The sequence below is a fragment of the Rousettus aegyptiacus genome, unplaced genomic scaffold, assembly GCF_014176215.1.
Source record: "Rousettus aegyptiacus isolate mRouAeg1 unplaced genomic scaffold, mRouAeg1.p scaffold_m13_p_10, whole genome shotgun sequence".
In the NCBI taxonomy this organism is placed as follows: domain Eukaryota; kingdom Metazoa; phylum Chordata; class Mammalia; order Chiroptera; family Pteropodidae; genus Rousettus; species Rousettus aegyptiacus.
The window spans coordinates 30,063,860-30,072,338 of NW_023416285.1; the positions used below are offsets into that span (position 1 = coordinate 30,063,860).

General features: G+C 35.9%; 1 pseudogene; it reads right to left on the minus strand.

The window, feature by feature from the left end:
* Positions 1 to 8,108: 8,108 nt before the first annotated feature.
* LOC118608867 lies at positions 8,109 to 8,227 on the minus strand (annotated as a pseudogene).
* Positions 8,228 to 8,479: the final 252 nt, after the last annotated feature.

Consider the following 8,479-nt stretch of genomic DNA (forward strand, 5'->3'; position numbering starts at 1 on the left):
TGTGTTATTTGATCCTTGTGTTGGTGGCTGATGTTAGTGAAGTGAAAATTTCTAAAACTATGTTAAAATCTAATGCCAATCTTGGTCAAATGTTAACATTCCACTGTATTGCCGTGCACTGGCATGCACTGGGGTAGGGGTTGGAGAATAAATTTGTATGGGTATAAATGAGAACAATCTAAAAAATACCCTATGATGGGCAGATTTAGAGGATCAAAGAATTCTTTGTCTAGTAAATCTGTATGAGTAAGGGGATTGCTGGCTAATGAAGAATAGACTTTAAAGGTAAAAGTTTAATGTATTGTGTCAATAGGGATGATGAACACACTGTCCAATCTAATACTGTCCCCTTTCTGAGGAGAACAAGGATGTAGGAATGTTGCATCAAATAATTAGTGTCTGTTTTTCTGGTAGCACTGAGGTCATGCCCTTTCCCCCGGGAATATCAAACTGTGGTGCTTAGCAACTGTCAAGTAATGAGTACAATTTCTTGAAGAGCTTATTCCCAGTTGTTTATTGTTTCTTCATCAAACCTGTAATGCCTCCCCCCTCCTTTTTATTTTTTAAACAAAACAAAACAAAACAAAACAAAACAAAACAAAACAAAACAAAACAAAACAAAACAGTATTTAGTTTCGAAGCTCTATCACGTTTTCTGTGTGGGCCACTGCACTACAGCAGATGGAACTCTGCTTGAAATGCGAGTGTCAGGAGTGCTTTATTTTATTGGCTTCACAGCCCAGGAAGAAAAATAGATATGAGCAAATGATATCGTGACTCAAACTAACTGGGGTCGCCCATTAGTGTTCAATTCATCAACTTTTTTAAAAACATTTTTTCCCTTTGTTTATCTACTATATTTCAATACTGAGGAAGTTATAGTTCACCCACAAATCTGATATACGTTTACATGTTTCATTTAATGACAAGTTTTCTAAAGTTTATTTTTCTACAATCTGGACCTTCAATGTATGCTTAACATCAGATTCTGAGGTAATTAATAATAAGGGTCTAAATATATTTTAAGAAGAAATAATTATATTTGACAGAATTTAAAATCTTTATGTCAAGAAGAGAGCTAATAAAAGAAGGACTTAGCAATAAATAATTTAACGTTTATGCCTCAATTATAGATGTAAGGAGAATACTTACTGAATTTGTAATTTGGTATTTTCAGTTTCGCAAAAAATTAGATTATTGAAGGTCATCTAACTAAATATTTTTGAGAAATAACTTAAAGAGAATCTAAATTCCAAAACTAGGTAGTCAATGAATGAAGCTTTGGCTGCACCTATAACGATACTGGCATATTATTGTCCTAAAATTATGTTGTAAGATATATATGCTTAGATTATATCAAGTTAAAAAGGGTTTTATATTGACTACAGACATTTAATATTCATCTTTGATGAATATTGTATTAGATTGATTGGAAAGATGGGTTTATGCCAGGAAGAATAAGTTATTATTTTATGAATCAGGTAACCCAGAAGATGGCTTGATAATATCTATTCACTTAACAAACACCAAATAAGCATTTGAAATGAGAATTGAACAGCAGGTAAATAGATTGAAAATTTCAGTTAAGAAAGTTATTATTGAATAAAAAAATAGTAAAAAACAGAGTTAATGAGACTCAGTGTACGAGTCAGAGTTCCATTTAAGAAACAGAAATGAATCCAGATATTTCAATTAAAAAAAAATAATACAGGATGTTAAGAGCTTAGAAAATCTTTCAAAGAGCTAGGGGAATTGGTTGAGGTTAACATTACTGTAGCAAATATTCAGAGGTCAGGAAGAAGCTGTGTCTATTACCCCCACTGATGCCACCACAAATACCTCAAACTTGTGAAATTAGTGACCAGACCCTTCAGTGGATCCCACTGGCCACAGGCACCAACATGAGTCCTGCCTTCTGTCTAGCCACCATAGCAGCAGGGAAGTGTTCTTTGTCTCTTCCATATCTCAAACAGACTATCTCATTGATGGGCCACCTATCACATGAGGCCCTTTTCTACTGAAGACCCTGACAAATGTCTGCCCTAGCCTTCTAGCACCTCTAATATAAGGGTCTTCATAAAAGGGGATGAAAATGAATGCTCAGTCCACATCCAGCACACTTAGTATATTTTGAGGATACATGATAGCCTCCACTATTTATAGGGAGCTGAACAAAAATACCAGATCTGCCTCAAACTATTCAACATTCACAGGCAACTTCACAAGTGGCAAAAATTTAACTTTGTCAGAATGTGATACAAGTCCAAATAAATTAAAAGACTTTAGACATAATCCAAAATTTATTTTTAAATAAAATTCCACCTTCTGTATTTAGAAAAAAAAAGAAATTATCACCACCCAAATTGCAATGTCCAGCTTTACTTAATTATTTGTTGTATTTCAGGATGAAAACTGACTAAAAATCATAATGATAATTATGATGATAATAATTCTTATTGAGCATTTACCAAATTTTAGGTGTTTTATAAGCATTACTTATTTGATCTTCACAAGCACCCAATGGAATGACTACTATTAGCTTCATTTTATCTATGAGGAAACTGGGATTAGATTAATTGACTTGGCCAATGTCATATAACCCACCAAACCTTATCTTTGCATCTTCTCTATCTTAGTAAATACCTTCATCTGCCAAATTGCTCATCAGAAAATTGAAGCATTATAATTTTCTGTATAATTTTTTCTTACCCCAAATCAAACGCATCAGCAAATGCTATTGACTCTACCACCAAAATATGCCTAAAATCTGCTTCCTTTCTCTATCATCTTAATTATCACTATAGTCCAAACAACCACAATCTTGTGAATACCACACTAGCCCCCTGACTGGTCATTTTGCTTCTACTCTTGATTCTCTATAATCCATTCTGTTCTGCAGTGAAAATAAATATTTTTGCCTGAAATATTCCAATTGCTTTCACTGTACCTAGAATAAAATCCAAACTTCTTATGTGATGTTGCTCCTAATTACCACTATAAACTCATATCTGTTATGTTTATTCATTATACTCCAGTTATACCGACTGTATTAGTTTGGTAGAGCTGCTATAACAAAGGAATACAGACTGGGTAGCTTAAACAACAGAAATTTATTTTCTCATGGTTACAGAGGCTAGAAATTATCTTGTTTCTTCAGAGGTCCTTAAGGAAAATACCTGTTCCAGGTGTCTCTCCTTGTTCTTGGATGGTTATCTTCTCCCTGTATTTTCACATCATCTTCCGTCTGTATGCAGTCATGTCAAATTTCCTCTTTTTATAAGAACACCAGTCATGTTGGTTTAGCACTCACCCTAGTGACCTCATTTTAACTAAAATACCTCTATAAAGACTCTATCTTAGAATACATTTTTATGTACTAAAGATTAGGACTTCAATAGGAATTTTTTCAAGGACACACTTCAGACCATAAAACTGATCTTTTCATTTGCAGAACATGCTCAGCTCATTCTCACCTTGGGGGCTTTGCGTTGAGTCTATCTTCTACCTTCAGTATTATTCTCACTTCTCTTCTCACATCTGGACTCCTCCGATTGTTTTTTTTTGTAGGTCTAATATCTTTCCTTAAAGAGATCTTCCCTGGTCATCTGAACTCGAGAAGCCACTGAATCATTTTTTGTATTGTCACTCTATTTTACGCTTTTTGGATAGCACTGATTATTTTCTGATATTTTCTAATATTTGTTATGTTTTTTGCTTTTTATCTGTTTCCCCTCAACCTTGCTGAAAGGTAAGGGTAGAGACCTTGGTTGTCTTGTTCAGTGTTTTATTACAGCACCTAAAATAGTGCCTGGTCTGGAAAATGCGAATAAATAGATAAATAAATAGCAAAGAAAGCAAAAGAGAGGGTGGGGGAGGGTTGAGTAGGGGAGTGGGGAAGGGGGATGGAGGAAGGGAGAGAGAGAGAATAGGAGATAGAGAGAGAGAAGGATGGGGAAGGAGAGAAGGAGAAGAAGGAAGCAAAGATGGAAGCAAAGAATAGAGGATTCAAAATTAGGTCTATCTGACTCTTGGATTTGTGCAACTGAGCTGCTCTGACAAATTGTGCTTTAAGAATATAATAGAGTTTAAAATGCTATTTTGATTACCATGAGTGATTTGAAATTTAGAAGATGAAATTTTAGTTTTCTAGGACTTTCTTTAGTTTTCTGGGTATCATTATTGGCAGTGTTGGATCCCATGATAAGTCCCCATAATTCTGAAAATCCTAAATTGGCAAATGTAATGAAACTTGCTAAGTTCAAAAAAGTCATACAAACAGTTTATTATTCACACCACTTATTTTTGGCTCCCATTTCTTTGTTCCCAATGCCCAATGTGCATCTATACTAAGGGAGTTATGATGTTAAAGAAACCTACCTAGCTAAACACAAATGTAAAAGCAGATGTATGTGGAAACAGAACCAGAAAATACTAGAGAAGGCATTACAAATTACTGAAATGTAGCAAAGAAATACAAGGCATTCACATTTCTTACTAGGTTATTAGAAGAAATGGAATAAATTGTTTGGTAATATGGAAAAGCATTATGGTTATTTCAAGAAGAATGCTCTCTGAGCAGTGTTCTTATTAGCTCATAAAGATAAAATCTGTGTAGGAAGATTCCATTGGAAGTTGTTTACAATAGTTTGTCATATAAAATTTAAGTGTTTGATGGTGTGGTAGGCAAAATTCTAAGGAGGGACACGATTGCTGCCCCATGGTGTGTGTCCAGACTCGGTGTTAATCTTTCCTTCTAGGGAGTGTAGGTGGGACCTTTGACTTGCTTCTAGATGACAGAATATGGCAAAATGAAAGCTTTTTAAAGATATAATTAAGGTCTCAAATCAGTTGAATGAGATAATAAAAAGTCATATTATCTTGAGTGAGACTGACTTTGTCAGGTAAAAGCACTTAAATAAAGGGCTGCATACTCCTTTCGTCTACTGAGGTGAGAAGCTCTCCTGTGGGCTTGATACAGTTAGCAGTCATCTTGATGATGCCCACATGGCAAATAATTGCATGAGGCCTCTAGGATGGAAGGATGGCCTCCACCAGAAAAACCGCTGTCTTCAGTCATACAGCCACAAGGAAGTGAGTTCTATTAACAACCTGAATGAGCTCGGAAGCAGATTGTTCCCAACTTGAGCCTTCAGATGAAAATTCAGTCGGATTGATGCATTGTTTGTAGCCTTGTGAGACTCTGAGCAGAGGACCCAGCTAATCATGCCAAGATTTGTGACCCATGAAAACTTTGAGATAATAAATATGTGATTCTAAAATGCTAATTTGTGGCATCCTGTTACATAGTACAGATTACACGTAGTTTCAAAATTAAGAACAAATATGAGACCTTGTACTTGGATAATTTGTTCCTATTTCATTTGCTGCATCCTTTGCAGTTCGTTGTCCCTAGTGCAGCTGAAATACTCATTTCAAAATGTAAATACAGTAGTCCCTCCTTATCCACGGTTTCACTTTCCCGCATTTTCAGTTACCCACAGTCAATTGCTGTCTGCAAATATTAAATGGAAAATTACAGAAATAAAAAATTCATAAGTTTTTTGAGGCGGCTCTGTAGTGTAGTAGTTAGCACATCTGCTTTACACACAGAAGGTCCTGGGTTTGTGCCCTGGGTGGAGCCACGGACCATACCCCGGGTGCACCAGGCCCCCCAGAGGTGCCAAGGCTTGGGTGCGCATCACGAGCACATGGGAGGAGACGCCCCACCTTCGGAGATCCAGTTCTTAAGGGGAAAAGGCAGGGGTGGAAGTGACGAGGGGCGGGGGGCGGCGCAAGTAAAGAGGAGAAAAAAATTCATAAGTTTTAAATCACGAGCTGTTCTAAGTAGTGCAATGAAATCCAGTGGCATCCTCTTCATACTGCTCAGGACATGAACCATCCCTTTGTCCAGTGTATCCATGCTATATAGTCTGCCCAGGAGTTAGTAGCCATCTTGGTTATCAGAGAAACCACATTCATATAACTTTTATTACAGTATATTATTATAATTATTCTATTTTAATATTAGTTATTGTTGTTAATCTCTTACTATGCCTAATTTATAACTTAAATTTTATCATAGGTAGGTATGTACATATAGGAAAAAAACATAGTATATAAAGAGTTCAGTACTATCTGAAATTTCAAGCATCCTCTTGGGATCTTGGAACATATCCCCTGCCAATAATAGAGGACTACTGTAAATATCCCCTCTGCTTAAAACTCACTTACGATTTGCATTGATTTCTGGGGCAGAGGGAGGGAGAAAACAACAGAATCTTTAATATTGCCCTGCATGATTTGTTTTTGTATCCTGTGTTTCTCTTTGCTCTCTGTGCTTGTCATATACTAGCTACATTTATCTTCTCAGGTGCTCTGTTTCCTTCTGCCACAGGGTCTTTGCACTTGCTATTTACTCTGGTCTTAAACTATTGCTATTCCTTTGTGGTATTAGACACTTCTTTTTTTTAAGTAAAATTTCTGCCATATTCCACAGAATAGTGCTATCACTATCATTCCACTTCGGAGGCTGAAACATGAGCAGAATCTTCATGGACATTTGCTTTTCTGGCTGAAGAAGTGTCTTATTCTTTAGGAGAGCATAATGCTTGCTTCTCTGCAAACTTCAAGATGGTAAGGAAGGAGGTAGTTTTTATAGTCATAGATGGGTTAGTTTGTTAAACTCTGAAAAATCACTTTTGACTAAATTCCAATGGGGAAGGTCTATAAATATCTCAAACAAAATAAGCTGTAGAGTGCTAGTGTACAACATTGTACCTATAAGCAACAACAGTGTACCATACACTGAAGAATTTGTTAAGTAGATAGATCTTATGTTAGGTGTTCTTACTAAAAGAAAATAAAGTAAAATAAAATAAAATATAAAATAAAATAAAACAAAAACATCTCAGTCATGGTATCGCAGTATATGGAAGTCAAGGTGAGGAAAACAAATAGTGATCATAAGTAAGGTTCTTACACCCTTCAATATCACTGTTAATGACAGGTCATATGCTGGGACTCCCCAAGACTGACGATGCAGAATTGTGAAGTACTGGACACATCTGAGTTACAGAATACCTCATTTTACAACACTATGATAAATGTCAATGTCTGGCAAAAAATATTTAAGGCTCCTTATTGTGACTTCAAATGCTTTCACTGAGTGCCAGGCCTAAATGCCTAAACAGCATCAGTTCACATTTCCTCAAATTCCTTGTCTTTCTTTTGCTCAGATGAAAAAAAGAGAAAATGCTAGGGGCAAAACTATAGCACCTTTATCATAGCTGATGCAACATGTCTGACCCCACCTTGAGAAATGAAAGAGAATTCATCAGAAATTGTTGATTAATTTGCTGAGGCTAAGTTCTCTTTCCCAGGGTCATCTATTGCTACAGAAAGTAAAAAAGGCAATCTGAATACAACTATCCCCGTGGTTTGCATGAAATCAGAAATTGCTTCAGTGTTTGATACATTTCAATGCACAGCATCTCTGAATGGTCTTATACCATTTCTGAGTGGAACCAAGTTTGATGTTGATTCGAAGACATACACAATATCATATAACAGATGTTACTGTGTTTTACTCAGAGATGTGTTCCCTAGTTCATTTGTTTGAAGACAAGTGATCTGTATTCTGACTGAACCTGACTTTTATTATTTGCAAAATTCAGAACTTAATTTTTTGCTTAATGTTAACCAAGTGCAAATCCTGAATGCCAAATAAGTATCATGCATGCTACCACTCTCCCACCCCTTCACACCATTAACTGATCTTGATACAGTTTCCATTAAACCCGGGTTTTAGGATCCATCTCATTACATTACTACACACATCCTTTAGCCAGTTTTTCTTTTCCCATGAAGTGGAAAATGAGGCCAGCTTACATATACTTAAAATATAAGCCAGTATTTTTTAAACTGTATAGATTTCTTTAATGCAGGATTGCTTAGTCTTCATTTATTGGATGTCTAATATGGTATTTCATTTTTTAAAATTTTTAAATTTTTTATTAATTTTTTATTTTTTTTAGGCGAGGCAACCCTTGGTTGACCTCATGGATTTCAAGGACCTTGTCAGTTTACTATCTCTTATTTTTTATTTTTTATGCCTACAGCATCTGGTCTTCCTAGGTGGTCTCCCATCCAAGTACTAACCAGGACTGACCCTGCTTAGCTTCCAAGATCAGATGGGATTGGGCTTGTTCAGAGTGGTATGGCTGTAGTAACATGCTATTCTTAAAGGGACTAAAATACATAGCACTTTCCTAGCTCACTTGATTATAGGACCCGTTTTTAAAGAAATACGTATGAGTCTCTGTAACACAATTTGGGATACGATGCTGTAATACATTATCATTGGTGGATTTTTCCACTTGAGGCTTCTGAATCTTATGGGTGATCTAGGTGGTCATTTTTTGTAACCATTGGGCGTTTTCTTATATAATGATATAGATTTGAATCATATGCTATAAGGCTG